Raw genomic sequence first — 23222 nt, 5'->3', positions numbered from 1 at the left:
GTGAAGAAAAGAGGAGACTCACATCAACAAAACTAGAGATGGCAAAGGAACCATTATAACAAACATCCAAGAAATCTAAAAGATTATGAAGGACTGTTTTCAAAACCTATACTCAAATAAGATGGAAAATCTAGTGGAAATTGATAAATTCTTTGAGACATACAAACTGCCTAAGCTGAACCAAAAAATCTATAAAGCATTTAAATAGGCCCATACATGCAACGAGTTGGAGGAAGTAATGAGTCTTCCAACAAAGAAAAGCTCAGGTTTTGATGGATTCATGGTTGAAATCTTTAAGACTTTGATCTTGAAGGGTTAAAGTTTTGAGGCAGTGACCACTTGTTGCTGGTTTAAACTAAACCTAAGATCGGCAAATTCTGTCTAGCAGAGCAACATGTGGTGGTGATAATCCAAACACCTGGTTGGTTGTGTGCCTTTATAAGCCCTGCAAATCTTTAGCTCGGGGCTCTCCTCCTAGGCTCTGCTGTGTTGGAGTGTGGGATGAAGCCCGAGCTGCAGCCCGTTTAAATAAAACCTTAAAATAGCTGTAAAGTCTGACTCTCGGTGGTCTTCTTGGTGGAGGTCCTGAGACCTAGGCACAACATATTAGTGGGGGCTCATCCGGGATCCCCACCAAACACCCCTGAGACCTCAGACTCCAAAGATAAAACAGCGCTGTCTTTGTTAATTTGTCTTGTCCTGTTTGTCTGTTTTACTTTCATTTTCCTTTGTGAGGATGGCCGCTCTGATTCATATTGTGTACAGGGTTGTTGAAGCTGATGTGCTTGCACAACAACCCTGGAGGAACTGGAGACTTCCCAGATCCTCTTGTGAGGGGGGGGGTTCCTTCGAACCCCGCCGTGTGAATTGTGGGGTGGGGTTCGGTTCAGTGTTGGGCCAGAACTGACCAAGAGGGTCTCCTAACCGAGGCCCAACTCACCCACTGTGAGTCTGCTCCTTCTGCTGTGGGGCGTGGGTGTGGAACCCCACAGTGACAGGAGTCAGCAGATCAATTCGGGAGATCTCCACTTCGTAAGCTTTCTTTTTAACTGTCAGGCCTGCGTTTGTTTTAATTGTACTGTTTATTTTTTTTGGACTGTATGACTGATGGGACTAGAAACCATGGGCACCATTCTATCTAGCCCCCTAGACTTACAAAAAGAAACTAAGAAAGAGGGAAAGAAATTGCACCCCCCAGTTTTTCAGGGAGATAACTTGGAAGATGAAATGTTTCCTACTCCATACTCCCCTTCCCAGGTTCCTTTTGCAGAACCTGAGAATGATCAAGAGGAGGAGGGAGCTATAGAACCGTTGGCACCTGTCCTTAAAGTTTCTGATGGGCCAGTCACTCGATGACTCCATGGGCTCAGCCCCCCTTCTAATGCAGCTGTTTTTCCCTTATGCGCCTAGGTCCTGTGGATGAGGATGGTCAACAGCAACTCCAATATTGGCCATTTTCTTCCAGTGATCTCTACAATTGGCACACCCAAGATGCCCCCTTTTCTGAGAAACCCCAGGATTTAATTCGTTTGCTTGAAACTATTCTCTTTACTCATCAGCCCACTTGGGATGATTGTAGTCAGCTTTTACAGGTTCTTTTTACCACCGAAGAGAGAGACTGTATCTGAGAGGCAACCCTGAAACATATCCCTGGCCCCACAGGAATGCCCATCATGGATCCTGCCCTGATCACTGCCTATTTTCCTGAGATCCAACCAACATGGGACTACAATATGGTTGACGGTAGGGAGCGACTCCTTGTCTACCTCCAGGCTCTGTTGGCAGGTCTCAAGGCGGCAGCCTGCCGACCTACTAATATGGCCAAAGTTTATGATGTTAGACAGGGAGGAAGTGAAAGTTCGGCAGCATATCTTGAGTGGCTCATGGAAGCTTTTAGTCAATATACCCTGTATGATCTTGAGACCCAGGAATTGGCTCAGATGATTATGTTTGCCTATATAAATCAAGCTACACCAGACATAAAGTGAAAATTGCAGGCTCTAGACAGACTTGGTGAAAAGTCTATTAGGGATCTAGTAGCTGCAGCAGAAAAAGGTTTACAATAAGAGAGAGACAGAGGACAGAAGAGCAAAGATAGGAAAGGGACTGAGAACGTGAAATTGAGCATGAAAAGAGAGACCGGGCCAAGGAAAAGAGGCCAGACTTGTTGGACTTGCCACTATCGCATGCCAAGCATACCTGGTTCACAGATGGCAGCAGTTTCACTCGAGATGGAAAAAGGTACGCCAGCACAGCAGTCACCACGGACACTGAGGTAGTGTGGGCAGAAGCACTCCACCAGAGAACGTCTGCACAAAGAGCAGAACTAGTGGCACTAACAAAAGCCCTACAAATGGGAAAAGGGAAGAGACTAAACATTTACACGGACAGTCAGTATGCTTTTGCCACCGTGCATGTCCATGGAGCCATTTACCAAGAGAGGGGGCTGCTGACAGCTGAAGGAAAGCTATTAAAAACAAACAAGAAATTTTAAGCCTCATCCGGGCCTTATGGGAACCAGCAAATATTGCCATTATGCACTACCCTGGCCGTCAAAAGGGAACTGATTCAATAACTAAAAGAATAACTTGGCCAATCAGGCAGCTAAGGAGGCAGCCCTCCAGCCCAGAGTAGAAGTACTGACTCTAGTAGACTCAGGGCCATGAGCTTTGCCTCCTGAGCCTCAGTACTCCCAAGAAGACTTGGAGTGGATAAAGAAAATTCCCATGGCCTATAAACCCCCGGGCAGAGAAGGAAACAAAGACTGGTGGAAAAATGGTGAGGGGAAACTTATCTTGCCACAAAGATTGGGCAAGGGGATTCTTAAGAGAATCCATCGGGTCTCTCACATGGAAACCTGAAGAATGCAGGACTTGCTCCGACACTCAGAAGTAAAAATTAGGCAAGGAAATCAACTCACTGAGGACATTGTTAAAAATTGTAAAGCCTGGCAGCTCACCAATGTCCCCAATCAACCAGTTACAAAAGGAGCTCGCCTCCGTGGAGATAGGCCAGGTGTGTATTGGGAAGTAGACTTCACAGAAATTAAAACTGGAAAATTTGGATATAAATATTTGCTAGTTTTTGTAGACACATTTTCAGGATGATTGAAGCCTACCCAACAAAGCATGAGACCACGAATGTTGTGGCTAAGAAGATCCTGGAAGAAATCCTACCCAGGTATGGCTTCCCATCCACCCAGGTTGGACAGTGGACTGGCCTTCATTTCAAAAGTAAGTCAGGGAATAGCCGCGGCACTGAGGACGGATTGGAAATAGCACTGTGTTTATAGACCCAAAGTTCAGTGCAGGTAGAAAGAATGAATCAGACTCTAAAAGAGTCTTTTGCCCTGTTTAGAGTAAGAAATTCACCCTATCAGCTTGGCTTTACTCCTTTGGAAATAATGTATGGACACCCTCCACCCATTATCCCTAGCCTTCAGACTGCTGATTTGGATGATACTGAATTTCTGTGTAAGCTTGACTATTTACAGCTGGTGCATGAGTATGTGGCCCAGCTTAGAGCATTATATGATTCTGCTTCTATTCCTACCCCCCCCATTTGTTTAAACCAGGGGACTGGGTGTTTGTTCAAAGGCACAACTTGAGATCTTTGGAATCATGGTGGAAGGGACCTTACATGGTGCTACTGGCTACACCTACTGCCCTTAAGGTGGATGACATTGCTGCTTGGATCCACTGCTCCCACGCCCGACTGGCTGACCCCTTTGCCCTGGACGACCATGGGGAAACATGGGAAGTCTCCAAGCATCCTACCCAACCACTCAGCATATGCCTCAAGAAAAGAAAAATGGACTGACTGTTATTGGTATTGTTGTTTAATAGTATGACTAAGGTCACGGAGGGACTATACCCATTCAAGATCGAGAGCTGCTAGAGTCTAGTTTTGGGCTGGAGCCACAAGATTGTGTCTCAGGACTGTAAGTCAAGGGGGGGGGAGAGATGAAAGGTTAAAGTTGTGAGGCAGTGACCACTTGTTGCTTGTTTAAACTAAACCTAAGATCGGCAAATTCTGTCTAGCAGAGCAACACGTGGTGGTAATCCAAACACCTGGTTGGTTGTGGGCCTTTATAAGCTCTGCAAATCTTTAGCTTGGGGCTCTCCTCCTAGGCTCTGCTGTGTTGGAGTGAAGGATGAGGCCCGAGCTGCAGCCCGTTTAAATAAAACCTTAAAATAGCTGTAAAGTCTGACTCTCGGTGGTCTTCTTGGTGGGGGTCCTGTGACCTGGGTACAACAATCTAACACCAATACTTGGCAAATTTTCCATGAAATAGAAACAGAAGGATCAATTCCAAACTCATTCTTTGAAGCCAACCTCACACTTATTCTAAAACCAGGTAGGGATTCAATGAAAGAAGAGATGTATAGACCAATTTCTGATGCACAGATTCAAAAAATAAAATACTGGCCAATAGAATTCAGAACTCATCACAAAATATACATTATCATGTAGGTTTTATCCCAGAGATGCAAGGCTGGTTAACACAAATAAATAAATTAATGTAATAAATTACATTGGCAGGAATGTAGGGGAAAAGGAACTCTATTGCATTATTAGTGGAAATGTAAACTAATTCAACCACTTTGGATAGCAGTCTGGAGGTTCCTTGACAGACTAAACATGGATCTTCCCTATGATCCAGGCAAACCACTCCTGAGCATCTACTTAGTACACCACAAGGCCAGGGTATAGTAAATACACTTACATCTCCATATTCATTGCTGCACTACTCAAAATAGTGAAGTTATGGAAACAGTCTAGATGACCTACAGTAGATGAATGGATCAAAAAAATGTAGTACCTACAAAATGGAATTTTACACAGCCATTAGAAAAAATAGTATTATGTCATGTGCAGGGAGTGGATGGAACTAACACAAATCATGCTAAGTTGGATAAACCCAGCTCAGAGAGACAAATGACACATTCTTTCTCTCATATGATGAAGTTTTTAGATCTAGGCACTCAAACACAGTGAGACCAAAGGAAGCTACTCTTAGGAACACAAAGACACAATGCCTATGCACCTTTGATCATATAAAATAATACTTATTGAAATGATTAGGAAATGGAAATAGGGGATTTTTCTTTTTCTTTTTTTTCTTTTTTGTCAGTTGTGGGGCCTAAACTCTGGGCCTGGGTGCTGTCCCTCAGCTCTTCAGCTCGAGGCAAGCGCTTTTGAGCCAAAAAGCCACTTCTGGCTTTTTTCTGCTTATGTGGTGAGAGGAATCAAACCCAGGGCCATATATGCATGCAAGGCAAACATTCTACAATTGAGCCACCTTCTAAACCCTCTGTTTTCTTTTTGTCTTTGTTCATTTATCTGTCTTTTGAGGATAAGAGGGAAAAAAGAAATGGAGGACAAAGAGTGAACAAATAGAGCAGTGGTACTCACTAGACACTGTGCTGAAAGTGAACTATAAAACTTATGAGTGGGGGCATGGAATTCCATTGTGTGTATGTGTATGTGCGTGTGCATGTGTGTGTGTGTGTGTGTGTGTGTGTGTGTGTGTGTGTGTGTGTGTGTGTGTGTACAGCATTTTATTGATCCATTCATCTACTGAGGGGCATCTGGGTTGGTTCCATATCTTAGCTGTGGTAAATAATGCTGCGATAAACATAGTTGTGCTGGTAGCCTTAGTATGGCCTTGTTTGTGATTGTTTGGGTAAATGCCCAAAAGTATGATTGCTGGGTCATAGGGGAGCTCTATGTGGAGTCTTTTGAGGAACCTCCATACTGCTTTCCAAAGTGGCTGAACAAATTTACACTCCCTTCAACAATGCAGTAGGGTTCCCTTTTGGCCACATCCCCTCCATCATACAATGGAATTCTACGCCTGCATCAGAAAGAATGACATTGACCCATTTGTCAGGAAATCGAAAGACTTGGAAAAAATTATATTAAGTGAAGTAAGCCAGGCCCAAAGAAACATAGGTCCCATGATTTCCCTTATTTGCAATAATTAGTATAAGTCTAGGACAAGCAGAAAATGTCCAAAGCTATGTACATCTGACCATATACGATGATGTTAAGTGAAATGAACCCTAAGATAGGGACACAACTATTTTTTCTTTCTTGCTATTGTTTTTAACGTATCTAAAAATGTACTATGTGAATTTTTTTTTTGTTTCTACTGTATGTTCTTTCCCCACAGTATAAACCCTGGTTTCACTATATTTGACGTTGGTACCCTGTATCTTGTGTATATATTTCTAATTTGGGGAGGAGAAGGGAAAAAAACAAAATTCTGAACAAGGATACAGATTGACTCATTGTAACAATGAGATGTACAAGACACTATGTTGAAAACGAACTTTACAACTTGGGGAGGGAGAGTGGCGTTGGGGAGGTGGGGAGGGAAGGGATAGTAGGGGAAAAACAAAGGAGGAGGTAACAATGCTCGATAGGAAATGTACTCATTACCTTACTCATGTCACTGTAACCCCTCTGTACACTATTTTTGCAATTAAAAAAAAATAAAAAGAACCAAATTAGAAATTTAGCTTTTGTGCTCAGAGCTGAGAGCTTTCACACCCATCAAATCATAGTATCCAATAAAGTTTCACAAAATTAAAAAAAAACAACTTATGGATGGGGACTGGAAGAAAAAACTGGGAAAGAGCGAGGGAAGGAATGACACTATCCAAAACTGGAAGAAAAAACTGGGAAAGAGCGAGGGAAGGAATGACACTATCCAAAAAGAGATGTACTCTTTACCTGACTTTATGTAACTGTAACCCTTGAGTATATCACCTTTATAATAATTGTTAAAAACAAACAAACAAACAAACAAACCCAAACCATACAATGTAATCTAACACCACAGTCATGAAGCCTTATCCTACTAAGGACATCTGTTTCCCCTAACATCTGTCTTCCTGGGCTGAGACACTCATTCTGGGAAAAGGGCTGTGATTGCTGTATACACTCTCCCTTCCTTTACAGCTTCATTCTTCCCTCTAAGTTGCTGCTCTATGATCTAGAACTGATAGAAAAAAATGCTCTAATTTTATTTTCTATTCTTATTTCCTTTCCTTTCCTTTTCTCCTTCCTTCCTCCTTCCCTCCTTCTCTCCCTCCTTCCTTCTTTCCTTCCTTCCTTCTTCCTTCTTCATTCTTTCTTCCTTCCTTTCTCTCTCTTTTCTTCATTCCTTCTTTCTTTCCCTCTCTCTCACCCTCTCTCCTTCCTCTTTCCTTCCTGAAATCATGAGCTAAAATAAATAACATAGATGCTGAATGGTGATGGTTATCAAAAACTTCGTGACTCTGTGGACTGGGATAATGACTATAATAACATATTTACTGAGCCAGTTGATCTGCTTTGGATTACATACTAACATATATGGAGAAGTCTTTTTCCCCTTCCAAGCTTTCCAACTATGTAGGAGCCAGTTGTAGCTTCTCCTTCCTCTTGGTGCATCTGATATCCATAACACTTCATCCTGTTCAGTCCTCTTCCAGCCACAAGCTACAATGGCTGTCACTAGCAGCCTCCTAGAGGGCTGTGTCTTCCTCTCTACTCTGCTCAGAGCCTCAGGGGAGTGGGACAATGGTCCAGGCTGTGGCACCCACTGCTGCATCTCTCAGCCCAGAGCAGGCCTGGCTGCCTCCTCCTTCTCTTGGGGCTTGACAAGAGCCTGTTGCCTATCTTTTTGCTATATACATTGACTCTGTTACCCCTAAGGGGCAAGAGCTGAAAAGGAGGCTTGGAGGAGCTGATAGATGGCTGAGGAGAGTGGGACTAGGAATAAGTGGGAAAAGAGCATCATTATCTCATGGAGACTAGTTTCAGGAAGGAAAAGTTGAAACATCCCCATCACACTATCTGTGATTACTCACCTGAGCCTGAAAAGTTCCAGAGGATCCTTGGCCATTGACTTCTGGAAAGGCACACTGGACACTGGCTGTAATGATTTACTTCCTAGTCTGACTCAGATGACCAACCAGGAGAAGACCCAGAACATCATCCTCAAAGCCATGAAGGAATACTTCGTACATGGCTCAGGCTTGGAGCTGGTGCAGATCATCTCAGAGAATGGAAGTGAGGCAGAACTAGACAGCCAGGGAAATAGCAGAAGAGGGTGGGCCTGGTCACTGCCCCAGGTCCAAGAGGCAGCAGCATAAGAGTGGATATCGGGCACTAAACCCCAAACCAGCACTGGATGCTCCAGGTCTCATCACTGCTCAAGCGACTGGGCAGTCGCAGACAAGCCTGTCCTTGCCCCACTAGGGGGGGATTAGGCAGTGTGGAAAGACCATCAGTGAGGAATGGAGAGAATGCAACTTCTATGTGACAGGGTGGCCACATCCCTCACTAGAAGATATTTTGTCATGCTAACATGGGAAACATGACCTCAAAAAGAATCTCACACTGGGGTGTAGCTCAATGGAAAAGTGTTCCCTAGCATCCATGAGACACTTGATCTATCCCCAGACCACTGGAGAAAGATGCCCTTTCAAGCTCAAAAATCCAATTGTAGTATACCAAAGTCATATTATAAATCCATGCAAGCGACAGCAAAAGCACACATTAGGGAGTTGAGTCAGTGTTGTGGAAAGTGCATTAAGAACAGAATCAAGTACAGGTGCTTTCCCAGAGAGAGCCAGTGAGATCTTGGAGACCACAGAAAAGTTACAACTCTTCTCTGCCTGTGTGTTCTTCCTCACAATTGATGGAGAATAGCCAACATCTTAGGAGGATGACAGACAGAAACAGACAGCAGGAGAGAGACATAGAAAAATACAGACAGAGAGATCATATGTACCTGGATGACAAAGGCTGCTACTCGTGGTGTCCTTGCTCTGTTGTTTTAATAAGGAACTGAACACTTCATCAAGTTCTTTATATAGATGATCAGCCTTGCTTGTCACTTACCTGCTATCAACCCTTTCCTAGCTTCCTGTACTATACTCCTTATATAAGTGATATGGGTTCCCCTCTTTCAGGAAAGGAAGTCAATGGTCTAGGGAGGTTAATGAACTAGAATAAGAAACAATAATATTGGCAGGAATTGAGTTCAGCCTACACTTAGATGACAGGAACCTCTAGGTCAGAGGAGACTGGGTAGAAAAAAGAGTTCATATTGAAGTCAAGACTTGTTGAGTCCCTGGGCCTGCACTGGAATGCTGTGCAGGAAGCTTGAGTCTCAGCCTGCCTTGTTGTGTTCCTTGGAGTCATCCTTGTTCTCAGTAGGACAGTGCTCACACAGGAAGTAGTCTGCATTCTGGAAAGCTGGCTGTGCCTGGACATCCTGATAATCATGGCAGCAGGGAAGGCAGGATGGGAGCAACTTGTGCCAGGCTGAGCTGGCATGAGCTGGAGTCCTAAGTTCTTTTCTGAGCAAGGCAGGAAATATTTCAGAGGCTATTCAAAGACAGAAGTCATGGGGTCTTGGTTGTCCAGGCACTGCATTGGAGGGATTTAGTGCCTTGGCTCAGATCTGGTCTGTAGGAGTTTCTCAGATAGTTGGTGTGTCCTAGCCCCTGCCAGTACTGCTGACTAGCTCTCTGTCCCTCTTCTGTTAGAGCTGAGGATCTCTGATGGTGCTAATGAGTATCATTCCATGAACGCGTTGGCTTCAGGACTTTGTGCTTCAGAAGTGGACTGCCCACAGAAGGCAAAAAACAAGCCTGGAGTCAAGTTCACTCTCTTTCACATGAAAAGAAAAAGACAAAAACTTAGGAATATCATGTGCAGACGTCTCTCCTTGTTCTGGCTTACCAAAGTGCATATAGACTAGAGTGTCCAGGGTACACTTTCCCTTCCATTTTCCTCATATTCAGGACACACTCAGAACCGTTTGTCCACATTCCTCTCCTGATGTCAGAGAGACACTTGGAGAATGACCCACGACACACACCCACCTTTACAATGTAGCAATAATTCTGAATATTAAATTGTTTAAATATTTATTCTCTTAAATGTTAAGACAATTGATGGTTTAACTTCTGAAACCAAGACGAAAGAAGATACAAGTATTAATTAAGTATGAGAGTTGTTCTGAAAAGAAATGAGGCATGCAAAACTAATTAAAAAATGGGTTCTGGCTAGTGTTTGGCAGCTTACACCTGTAATCTAGCTACTCAGAAGACTGAGATCAGATCTGAGAATTATGAATCAAAGCTAGCCTAGAAAGGAAAGGCTCTAGCTTAAGTAGTAGAATGCTAGCCTTGAACAAAGACAGCTCAGGAACAGTGACCAGGTCCTGAGTTCAAGCCCCAGCACAGGCACACACACAAAAAATGGGTTCCAAATCATATGGAACAATTCACCCAGTCCCCATAAGATAACTGTTCACTTTGGCATGCATGGCTGTTGCCCCATCGTCTAGCCAGGACACTGTGGTTGTGGCTCTAGTGATAATGACATCTGATCATCAATGTACAGTAAATGTAGAAAGATAATACAAGGAGACTACTGAGTATCATGACTAGAGACATATTTGCAAACTACCAATGAGGGTAGGATGGAATAAGAAGTGGAGTTCAGGACAGGAGCGAAGGGAGATAGAGGAGATACAAGTAGAGGCTTAATAAATGGACTATATGGCCTTTATAGCTCTTTACAAGGATGTCGAATTTTCCATGAGATAAGAAGTCTGAATGATGTTGAACAGAAAAGTAACGCAATCTATTTATTGTGCTTTGGCCATCTTCGTTCTTGCTGCATTGGGGATGTTAGAAGTAGTTCAGTGACTGAAGCCACACTGACAGCAGTCAAAATAACAAGAACTAGTTGGACTATGATGGAGAAGCAGAAGACAACTCAGTAGTTTTCCACAAACTAATCAGCAAGAAAATGGCCAAATATTCCTATTGGATGCTTATAGTAAGACAGGGGCATTTTCTAATCTTTCCCTGCATATAAAAATTGAGACACAAAATAAAAAGATTTAAGCCAATGTTGCATATATAGCAATCAACTTAGTATCCCACTTAGCAGTAACTAGACTTGGTAGATTGTTTTTTTCTTAGCAGAGTATTTTTCTAGAAAATAAAGTGTTTTTTTTAAATGAAAGAGAATACCTGGAAAAAGAATCAGTAGATCCTGGTGTTTATGATTCTGCTTAATTTAAAACAGTCATTCAAAATAACATTTATAAGGGTTTATTTTTTTTTTCATTTCTTCTCTTTCCTGTTCTCATGTCTGATTTATCCATTAGGGCAATTCCCACTCTAAGAATATAAAACCTTATTTCTCTGTTACCGAGAGAGTATTTCTGAGCTGTTTTTCAGTGATGATCCCTATGACGATTATTGGCTACTTGCCAAAAATGGTCTAACTCCAGCATGCCCCCTTCCCCACAGGGAGGCTCCCAGCTCCCTCCACTATTGGAGGGGTAGCCTCCAATCTAGCCTCATTTAGCCTTACCACCAGGTTGGTTTGCATAAGACATTGTGCAATGGTCAAAAATAGTGAATCTGTATTGTCTCTCTCCTAAATGTCTCAGCTAGCTATGGCATGTATTCACTCCTCTGTCTTTAACAGAGTTGCTCCAATGTTACTGCAACAGGGAAGTTCTTCCTGAACACACTACTTAAAATAACAGCTTTCCCTAGGGCTTCCTCCCTATCTGACAGCCTTAGTCTTCTCATCTGCCAATAGACTAAGCATAAGTCTTATGTTTATCCATTATAGTTGTGAATGTTCAACGTGAATTAGCCTGTACTTTGTTATGACATTTTTCAATTCTCATCACAATAGAAAGCAAGTTCCATAAAGGCAGGGGCTCTTCTCTGATTTTCTTCATTGTTGTTATTCTATCACTGTGCTTTTCTTCACCCTCATCTGTGTAGAACCAGTAGAGAAGGTAGTAAGTACATAATAGGCACTCAATTCATATGGAGAGTAAATGAATGCCAGAATGTCATTATTCCTGTTTTAGACTGGCCTGGAAAGGACAATTTGTCAGGGTCCCATGGCTAGGTAAAATTCAGGGCAGAACTGAAGCCCAGCTTCTCTGCCTCCAATGAAAGCTGTTACTCCACACATTATTGCTGTACTTGCATTTTTCTACTGAGATCATTCTGCTTGCCTCACATTCACATTGTTTATTTGTTTTTAAAGGAGATCCATTCTTAGGGCTTTGGGTTCTTTCTCTCTTCCTCATTAGTGACTTAATTGACAAAGGCTCCTGTGGTTTAAAAACTGATGAATGTTGATATTGTCGATACAGGGGTTTTCTTTTTCTGTTTGTTTTGGTGTTTGTTTTGTTTTTATGTTAGATTCACAAAGTGCAAAATAAGCTAGCCAAATACATATGGCATTATTTTGGATACCCATGCATAATCCATAGGGAAACTTAAATATAAACGTTCTGGTTGCATTACATGGGCTTTCAATAACTATTTGATGACTAGAGTGTCCACAGGGCATTTTCAAAAAATAAGCAATGGGAAGTTGGGCTGAGTTAAGAGAAAAGTTGTTGAAACCCCTTCCCCCACCATCTCAATCACAACAAGCTGTGTAATAAGCATCACAGAAATGATGCAGACAATGATTATTTTGAATAAATTTCATAAAAATCAAAAATATTAAAAGAAAAATCTTAGTGTTCTAAATATTTGGAAGAAACTACACTTTCTCCTAACTCGATGTGGCAATTATTTTACTTGGAAGACAGTTACCAGCTTAAAATCCACTTTATTTTAAATATATATGTGTATATATATATAACTATAGATAGATAGATAGATAGATAGATAGATAGATAGATAGATAGATAGATAGATAGATAGATAGATAGTGACCAGTCCTGGGCTTGAACTCAGGGTCTAGGCACTGTTTCTGAGTCTCTTTTTGCTCAAGACTAGTGCTTTACCACTTGAGCCACAACACCACTTCTGCCTTTTTCTGAGTAGTTTATTGGAGATAAGAGTCTCACACACTTTCCCGCCCAGTCTGGCTGGAAACCATGATCTTCAGATCTCAGCCTCCTGAGTAGCTAGGATTGTAGGCAGGAACCACTGGTATCTGGCACTAATCAAAACTTGAAAGCTTACCTTGACCTAGTCCTGAGTTTGATTTACAGATAGTCACGTGCTTTAGGATGAAGTGGTCCTTTCTCCATGGACGTTGTCTATTTCTCTGAAGTGAGTGACCCTGAAACTGGATAGACTAGGGAGGTACAGTCAGCATACAGCAAATAGAAGAGATATTCCTTCCTATTCTTTCCTTAAGATTAGGGACAATGAGATGTACAAGATGTTATGTCGAAAAATGAACTTTACAACTTTGTTGTGGGGTGGGGGGGAGGGTGCAGGGGAGGATGGTAAGGGAAAACAAAGGAGGAAGCAACAATGCTTGATAAGAAATGTACTTATTACCTTGCTCATGTAATTGTAACCCCTCTGAATGGTATTTTCACAATAAATAAAAAAAGATTAAGGAACAAAATCATTTAGGGGAAAATGGAACAGCATCACAAGAAAACTGAGGTTAGGTGCAAGAAACTCATATTTTATGGTATTTAGAAACATGAAAGAGTCATCTTTGCTTCAAAGAGAGACAACAGGATATATCCTTTCCTGAGGGATATATTTCTCACCTCAACAATTAATACTTGTTCCATCAGGAATAAGGTCTTTCTGAGGGGGAAAACAAAACAAAACAAAACAAAACAAAAACCTCTTCCCTAAACTTAAACCACCTGCCCCAAAATGCAGATAGCGGGGTAACTCCTTATCACAAGGATAAGGATCTGTTTTATGGTAGGATCCATTCTTACCTACAAAGTCAGAAATTAACACCAGATGTGATTAGAGTAAGGGCAAAGCACCTATCTTTACATAACTTTGAAGCCAGACCCCCGTCTTACCTTATAAATACCCCCAAAGCCCAAGGAGCTGTGTGTGTGTCTCTAGGTCTATGTGTGCCTGTATATGTCCCTCTGAGTCTCTATCTCCTATGAAAGCGCCCACACTTTGCTAGAGTGTGCCCTTGCTCTCTGTTTGTCTGTTTCTCTGTCTGTTTGTCTGATTGCCTGCTTGTTTACTTAATAAAGCTTTGTTTTCTTACCATTGTGACTTGTACAGAAATTCTTATGCTGAGATTGAGTCAAGGACCTTACATTTAAAGGGAAACTTCACTAAACCTCACCTCCGTCCAGTGACAATCCCAGCCTCCACATTTGAATCCATATGATACATTACTCCCTGAAAGAGTCAAAGAGAACTTTCTAGAAGTGTTCAATATAATTTAACATGTAAAAATACGTGAGTTTATAAATATATATTTATATAAAATACACATACACACCCGTGTATACAACCATATTTTATTATTCAAAAATAGTAAGTTCCAAGAATTCCAGTGACTGTAGAGGCCATGGAAATTACTAAACTCTACATGTACTAGGCTCTTCTTGCTATATACTTACAATAAAATGTAATTTACAGTTAGGTACTCTAAGAGATTCACAACAAAAATATAAAAGAACAATTATAACTGTGTACTCTAGTAACTGTAGGTTTTTTCCACTCTCTTAAGTTGCCTTAATTCCTCATTACAATGCAGTAATATTTTAAAACTGTGGTTGAACAGAAATAACAGAAGCTGAACTGTGGGAAGGAAAATAGCAAGTAAAGAGAAACAGCTATGTATGCGGGAAAAAAAAACACTCACACATACACACATATATCAAATCTTCACAGTCTTCTCTACAGAAAGATGAAAGGCATTTTAACACTTTCCAATGGTAACAAAATGATGGAAATATCCTTATCTTCATTAACTGCTGAGTTTTAAATTATTATTTTGTATACATTAAGTAGACTAAAAGTGATCCAGATTTTTGCTAAGTTTTAAGTAACCTGAAAGACTTAAGATTGAGCTGACTGGGCTCACATGCCATGTATAAAATACTTTTACACATTTATTTAAGAGATCTCTTTCTTTTTTATGTTTTAGATTTTGATTCTGTCTTGTTTACCTTATGTATGGTGTATTCACGTGTATATCTTCAGGAGAGTGGGTGAGGGCACAGAATTAGACAGAAAAGGGGTTAAAAAGTGCAGCAGTAGAGTGCACAGGACATTGATGAATGTGAACTACCCAACTCGTGAGTGGAGACAGGAGGGAGGGACTGGGAGAGAGTGAGGGAACAGAAGGCACTACAAAAGGAAATGTACTCATTCCCTGACTCGTGTAATCCCTCTGTACATGACCCATATAATAACAATAAAGTAAATGAATTAAGAAAAGAAAAAATATTTCATTTATTTGGAGCCGGATTGAACACACACATTGAACAAAAGACTGAAAGTGTTCAATAATCAAAAAACAAAATTATTTTCTTTAAGAAACACTGTTCAACTTCTACTAAAGACCTTCCACACTTCAAAAAATATAAAATTTTCATTTTAACACTTAACATTCAGCACATTTTATCTTTCATAACCATTTTATTATATTTTAATTGAAGAATTTAGTTTTAAACTATGATTAAAATGGAGAAAGAAACTTTGAATTCTTTTTATGTTAACTTTTTAAGCTGATGTTCCTTTTCCAATTCCAGATCAAGTTACTGAGCTCTTCCTATACCTTACTTAACTGTGAATAACTTTCATATGTAATTCTTACAGACTGACAACATTTGGAAAGCTTAGATACTCAATCCAGCTCTTTCAGCTTTATCTCACATTTGAATCTATTCATCTTTTCACAGTCAATCATCAGAAGATGGCCCAAGATCTAAACCATCTCAAATTCCCAATGTTTATTTATAAACAAAGGAAGTTTATACTTCTCAGTTTTACCTCTATTGTCTTCTGTGAAACTGTAAACAACTCAAGTGAAAAATTCTTGAAAGAACATACATGATGATGAATATATTACTGATTTATGTCCTACCTTTGGATCCACAATAGACTAGACGTTATGCTTGCAAAGGAAGATCTGTTGAAGAGTTCTCAAAAGATACCTGACAGTGAATTGCTGACTCTAGGGTCTAAACTTCTTGCCATGATCTTTGTTGCTCTGTGACCTGTTATTTCAGGAAAATTATCTTCATCAACAAAGTGTATATATCTGATAGTAAGCTGAATGCCTCTGAAAGGGAGGAGCCAATGCAAACATTGACTGTGTATAGCTGTGCCGTAAATGACTTTTATAGCACCACCCATTAATTGTACCCAAATCATCACAAATTGAAGTTTGAGAGGCCATCTAGTAGGAGGGACAATCCTCTCTTCAGCTTTCATGTGTTAATCCATGATAGGGATTCTTGTGGATCCTATTGAGATTGAGCTGATAAAAGCCTTTTATGTAAGAAAAAATAGGGATAAGAAGCTACTTGCCTGCTTTCATGTATGTTATCTTATTATGATAACTCTCTAGTAACCACAGTAGATAGGTTTGGTTATTTGGTTATTACTAATAAATTTGTCATTCAAAAGGGTTAAAGAGATGACCCAAGTTGATACAATAAGTAAGTAGTGAGACCTATGTATGAATCACTTATTGGTCTTTGATACTCTGTAATGTTGCATCAAATGTATCACCATTAACCTTTAACCTACCCAGGGGTGCAAAGTCACTTCACCTGGTGCCATCTTTATTTTAATATATATTTTTTATTGTAAAGATTCTGTACAAAGGGGTTACAGTTACACGAGTAAGGTAATGAGTACATTTCCTATCAAGCATTGTTACCCCCTCCTTTGTTTTTCCCCTACCATCTCTTCCCACCCAACCTCTCCAATTTCCCCCTTACCCCAGAAGCTGTAAAGTTTGTATTAAATATAGTGTTTCGTATATCATTGTTACAATGAGTCAGCTGGTATCCTTATTTCAGCATTTTGTTATTTCCCTTCGCTTCTCTAAATTAGAAAAATGTATATACAAGATGCAGGACACCAGAATCAAATAAATTGAAAACAGGGGTTGTACTATGGGGAAGAACATACAAAAGAAACAAAAAATCACACAGTACCTTATAAGTACCTTAAAAACAACAGCAAGAAAAATAAAACCTCTTGTGCTCCTATCTTGGAGTTCATTTTGCTTAGCATCATCTTATATGGTCATATGTACATAGCTTTTGACCTTTTCTGCTTGTCCCAGACATATATAAGTTGCAAATAAGGGAAACCATGTGACCTATGTTTCTTTGGGCCTGGCTTACTTCACTTAATATAATTTTTTCCAAGTCTTTCCATTTCCTAGCAAATGGTGCACTGTCATTCTTTCTGATGGAGGCATAGAATTCCATTATATCTATATCTATATGCATATATGTATGTATGTATATATCTATATATGCATATATGTATGCATATATATGTGTATATATATATATATATATATATATATATATATATATACAGCATTTTCTTGATTCATTCATTTACTGAAGGGCATCTGGGTTGGCTCCATATCTTAGCTATGGTAAATAATACTGCGATAAACATGGTTGTGCTGGTAGCTTTGGTATGACTTTGTTTGTGATCATTCATTCAGGTAAATGCCCCAAAGTGGGATTGCTGGGTCATAAGGGAGTTCTATGTGTAGTCTTTTGAGGAACCTCCATACTGCTTTCCAAAGTAGTTGAACAAGTTTACATTCCCAACAAGTTTACACTCTCTCCTAACACCAAATGGGGTTCCCTTTTCGCCACATCCCTTCCAGCATCTGTTGTTATTAGATTTCTTGATTATAGCCATTCTAACTGGGGTGAGGTGGAATCTCAATGCTGTTTTGATTTGCATTTCTTTTATGGCTAGAGAAGTTGATAATTTCTTCATGTGTCTATTGGCCATCCTTATTTCCTCTTCAGAGAAGTCTCTCTTTAAGTCTTTAGCCCACTTATTAATCAGGCACTTGTTTCTTTGAGGATTTGTTGTTGGAGGATTTAATTTTTTGAGTTCTAAGTATATTTTGGATATGAGACCCTTGTCCGTTGTATGGCAAGTGAAGATGTTCTCCCAATCTGTGGGCTTTCTATTGACCTTGTTAGCTATGTCCTTTGCCATGCAGAAGTGCTGCAGTTTTGTGCAAGACCATTTGTCCAACCTTTCCTTGATTTGTTGTGTTTCTGGGTCTTTATTTAAAAAAAAATCCTGGCCTGTGCCAAGGAGCCCTAGAGTTTCTCCTATTCCTTCCTGTAATGTTTTCAGGGTGTCTGCTTTGACTTCAAGGTCTTTGAATCATTTGCAGTTGATTCTGGTGCAGGGTGATATACAAGGATCTAGCTTTAGTTTTCTACAGGTGCTTAACCAATTTGCCAGCACCATTTACCGAAGAGGCTGTCTTTCTTTCATTCTATTTTTTTTTGGCTTCCTTATTGAAGATTAGGTGGTTATGGGTCTGTGGGTTCATTTCTGAGTTTTCATTTCTATCCTATTGGTCCTCACATCTGTTCTTGTCCAGTACCAAGCTGTTTTGATTACTAAGGCTTTGTAATAGAGTTTGAAGTTGGGTATTGATATTCCTCCAGCACTGTTCTTTCTGCTAAGGATTACTTTTTTTATTCAGGGTCTTTTATTGTTCCATATGAATTTTTGGGTTGCTTCTTCTATTTCCTTGAAGAAGGAGGTTGGGATATTGATAGATATCACATTGAATTTGTAGATGGCCTTTGGCAGTATTACCATTTTCACGATGTTAATCCTCCCAATCCAGGAGCATGGGAGGTTTTTCCACTTCCTTAGTTTTGTTTTAATTTCGTTTTTCAAGTTTTTAAAGTTTTCATCATAGAGGTCCTTCTTTAGTTAACTCCTAGGTATTTTGTTTTTTCTTTTTTTGGGGGGGCAGGGGGGTCCGGTCATGGGGCCTGAACTCTGGGCCTGGGCGCTGTCCCTCAGCTCTTCAGCTCAAGACTAGCGCTCTACCACTTGAGCCACAGCGCCACTTCCGGTTTTTTTCTTTTTGCTTATGTGGTGTTGAGGAATCGAACTCAGGGCCTCAGGCATGTAAGGCAAGCGCTCTACCAGTGAGCCACCTTCCCAGCCCGGTATTTTGTTTTTGTGGGGCTGTTACAAAAAGATTTGCTTTCCTGATTTCAGCTATGCTTTTCTCATTATTGGCATACAGAAAAGCCATTGATTTTTGAGGGTTAATTTTATATCCTGCTATTTTGTCAAAGCTTTGGATCAGATCAAGTAACTTTGGAGTGGAGTCCATGGGGTTCTTTACATACAAGATCATGTCATCTGTAAAGAGGGAGAGTTTTACTTCATCTTTCCTTATTTGGATCCCCTTTATGTTTGTATCTTGTTTTATTGCTGTAGCTAGGCTTTCTAATACTAAACTGAAGAGAAGTGGAGAGTGGACATCCTTGTCTCATTCCTGTGTTTAGAGGAAATGGCTTTAGCTTTTTGCTATTAGGTATAATGCTGGCTGTAGATTTGTCATACAAAGCCTTGGTTATTGTCATCTTATCATGCTGGTGTGTGTACCTGATCTGACATCCAACTTCCTTATAGGCAAAGGAGTTGGTTCTCCTTAATCTGGGGAATGTAGCACATGCTTTCACATGAAGAGTGGCTGGCTCAATATGCTTTGATTAAATGAACTCAGAAGCACTGTCTTAGAAGCCAATCTTCAATTTTCTGTAAGTGCTATAGTTCAGGTTTAGTGGTTAGATTAGCAACAGTTCTTCATGTCAGTGACCCAGTGTGGCTGATGGTACATCAATAAAACAGAAGATGCCCTGGGAATACCATTTGGGGTGTGGACAATAGAGCTCTAGAAATGACTTCCAAGACCGAACACTGTCATTCCTTGAATTCATGAATATAGAGCAATAACTTCTGAGACACTACAAAAGTAGAGACTTTACTCTGGTTATTGGTAGAAAGACATCAGAGAGAGATGGAAAGCATGATGTATTCAATTCATGGTTGAATCTAGGCCCCCACACTGCCAACAAGTGTGAAATTTCAAGAACTTCAGTTTTAGTGCACCCAACAATGGAATTAAGCCAACAAAAGGACTGCATTTGGAAGAAGATCCCAAATTCCAGATAGAAATGCAATAAATTCATTGATGTTGACATTAGCCTTGGGAGATCCTATGGACAGAACAGGTCACATAGGACCAAACTTCTCAAAAACAGCATTGTGAACTGATAAAGAAATGGGTGATAATTTGTTCCCTCAAATAGAAAGCTGACATACAGGGTGATACACTTTCATGAAGACAAATTCTAAAGTAAATGATATTCACTATTCTTTTTAATGAAATTGTAATGAGATCTTAAAAAAAATATTTGGAGAACAATTCCCATCTGTTTCAAGGCGTTCAGCAGGAAAGAGCTTCATTACCCAATTATAAGTTTATATTATACAGCTATAGCTGTTTCTACACATGACAGTGGGTATGTGCTCTCAGTATTTAATGTATTCTATGGGCTTTCTTCCATATTAAAAAAAGCAAATGCTTTTGTTTGGGGGTAGGGGCGCATTTTAGTGATGTATGAAAGATGTCAAGGTCTTTTTGTGGCCTTCTTCAACTTCCTTAAAATCTTAACACTGACTTTGCCACACTGAGAAAATATATGTGGCTTTCTTTTATTCTTTCATGTGTTTTCAGTTTAATAACATATGTTGTTTATATTCTTTGGTTTCTATAGAGAGTTCCTTTTGTGTCTTGTAAATAGTTGCAAAGATTTACCTAGAGCTGTGTGGGTTTCCCTTTCTTCCTTTTTTTTTTTTTAATCTACCCACTGCTGCCCCTTTGGAAAGTCTAAATAGTTCCAAGGATTAGTAACTGCTTAACTTCCATTTTGTTTGGTAATAGATAAATGCAGTTTTCATTCCATTTGTCTTTTCAGGGTGGTATGAAATGAACTAGTTGTCTTGTTGCTTCTGGAGTTAGTTCACAATCCACCTCTTAATAGTCATTCCTGTTTGTGTTTTATTGACTTAAAAACTCCTCATAAGTGAATTTTCAATATTTAATGAAGTCCAAAGTTTAAGTCATCCTCCTGCCAAGTAAGTTGGGTAGCTCTAGAAAGGATAATTGACTCTTGCATTTTAAAAACTTAAATACATGACAGATATTGAACTAATCAAGTAGTATAAGCTGTCTTTTGGTTATTAATATTTCCATGGTCCAGGTAAAGGTACTGAGACTCAAAGAGGTTGGAAGACTCATAAAAAACTGGAGATATTAAGTGACATTTGATCCAAGGTGATAACACATTGCTGACAAATAAGCACTAAGTCTCATAATTGCCACAGCGGGACCTATATTTTGTCTCCTAGGAAATATTCTCCTCTTGACTACCATTTTGAAATGTATTAGAGCAGACAATGGTAGGTTTCTTGGTCTCTACTTTAAAAATTAACCTAAAACTTTCGAGTTTCCTTCTGGAAATAATATGTACTATCATTCCTTCACACTATAGATCAGTGCTAATTCAATGAGGTATTTATGTTTAAATTTCTTCAAGTTAAATAAAACTTAATATTCAGCTGCTAAATTATACTAGCCAACCACTCTTTAATGGTCCAAGAGTACATGAAGTTAATACACCATTTGAACAGAATCGATTGTAGGACATTTCCTTTTAACAATACATTCTACTGATCAATATTACCATATGGCACAAAAATACTAGAGTTAAGATAGAGCCATGCTTTGACAAACAATGGAATTATTTTAAAAAGCAAAACTTAACTGCATGTAATAGTGCATGTCAGTAATCCCAGAATATGGGAAGCTGATTCAGAAAGACTGAATGCTTAACACCAGCCTAGGCTACATAGAGACCCTACGCAAACAAAACTGAACAAAAAGGAAAATATGCCTTATTGAATGTAAGGGCTAGAGTGTTTCATTCAAACTCACAGTCATCTTAGTTACCAATCATCTACTTCATTAATGATTTTCATATAATCCAAGAACTGTGTTCTCCAGAATAGTCCCAGGAGCTAGGTGGGTTTTCTTTTTCTTACATAGTTTTTGTTTGGAGAGTGTAGGCTTTTTATATTTTGTCATAATATATTAGGTACTATATTCAGCCTTGCCAATATTACTTCTAACAATACTTTTATAAATTGCCATTACTTCAAGGAAAGAACCATCTTACTGTATCTGTAATTTAAAAAAGAGTACAACATGGAAATATTCTTTTTGAAAATTTGAGTTAGCATGGATTAGTATAATAAAACATTAGCATAGAAGACCTAACAATATCCTTTCTCTACTGCCAAATTTATTATATAACATTCATCTCATCACTTTATCTTCATTCTCTAGGACTTCATATCCACAATGGGTGTGAATACATCTAGCTGTAAGGATTTGCAAAAGAACTACATTAACTAATGTCTGAGGATAATGGTAAATAAATGGTCTTTCTTTTTTGTTCAGTAAATGAGTCTCCCTGTAAATAATGATCTTCTTTTCTTCCTCCCTGTCTCCCTTCTTTCTTCCCTCCCTCCCTCTGTTCCGCCTTTCCTCCGTTCCTCCCTGCCTCCCTTCCTCCCTGCCTCCTTTCATTCTATCCCTCCTTCTCTCCTTCCTTCCTTTCATCCTCATTTCCTCCTTTTTTGTTTTCCTCCCTTTCTTATCCTCCTCTCTCCCTGTTCTCAGTATTTTGCTATCTTATCTTACTCATCCCTTTATGCTGTAACATCCTCACTGACATCATACAGGACATAACTGATCATTGATTTCTTGTTTAAATAAGCATCTGCCTTGCACATTTAAGATGTACTGTTTTCTATAATTCCTCCCAGATCATAATTCTAAGTTACATTTGAAATAGATGTATACTTTAGGTTGATAGGTTAAAATTGTAATATTATTTTGGCAACTAATAAGTCTTAAAATGACCTCTTTTCTATGCATATCTGAAAAAGTTTCATCATTTAGTGGACCAATTTGTTCTGCATCCTTGACCACATGACACATTTGAAACTATAACTTAGTTGGCCAAAATTCATCTACTTTTTGGAAGAAGTTTAAAACCCTGCATTTAATTTGTATTGGGTTCATATTGTGTGGTTATAAAGATGTTCTGGTGCTTTTCTTCCATTTCTTTTCTTTTTGAGAAAATAATGTAGATGAATTCTTTTTGTAGTTTTAAATTTCATTGTAAAGGTGATGTACAGAGGGATTATGAGTGCATCAGGTAATGTACATTTCTTTTTTATCGGCATCATTCTTCCTCTCATTTTCTCCCACTTGAATTCTTCATAGTTACTGCTTTCAAACCTGTTTCTGCTTCCAAGTTTATATGTTTTTAATGTATGTGG

The 23222-nt window shown here is 39.5% G+C and overlaps 1 long non-coding RNA gene across 1 annotated transcript; it reads right to left on the bottom strand.

Moving 5' to 3' along the window:
• Positions 1-8883: 8883 nt before the first annotated feature.
• On the bottom strand, positions 8884-13951 carry LOC138806327 (uncharacterized). Its single transcript, XR_011365791.1, has 3 exons — positions 13838-13951; positions 13023-13137; positions 8884-9669 (listed from the first exon to the last, which is right to left on the bottom strand). It is a non-coding gene; the product is annotated as an uncharacterized lncRNA (long non-coding RNA).
• Between the last annotated feature and the right edge of the window lie 9271 nt (positions 13952-23222).

Source organism: Dipodomys merriami, unplaced genomic scaffold (assembly GCF_024711535.1).
Source record: "Dipodomys merriami isolate MVZ:Mamm:240054 unplaced genomic scaffold, mDipMer1.0.p SCAF_4, whole genome shotgun sequence".
In the NCBI taxonomy this organism is placed as follows: Eukaryota; Metazoa; Chordata; class Mammalia; order Rodentia; family Heteromyidae; genus Dipodomys; species Dipodomys merriami.
Note: the sequence above shows the minus strand (reverse complement) of the source record. Positions and strands in the feature narration are given on the sequence as shown.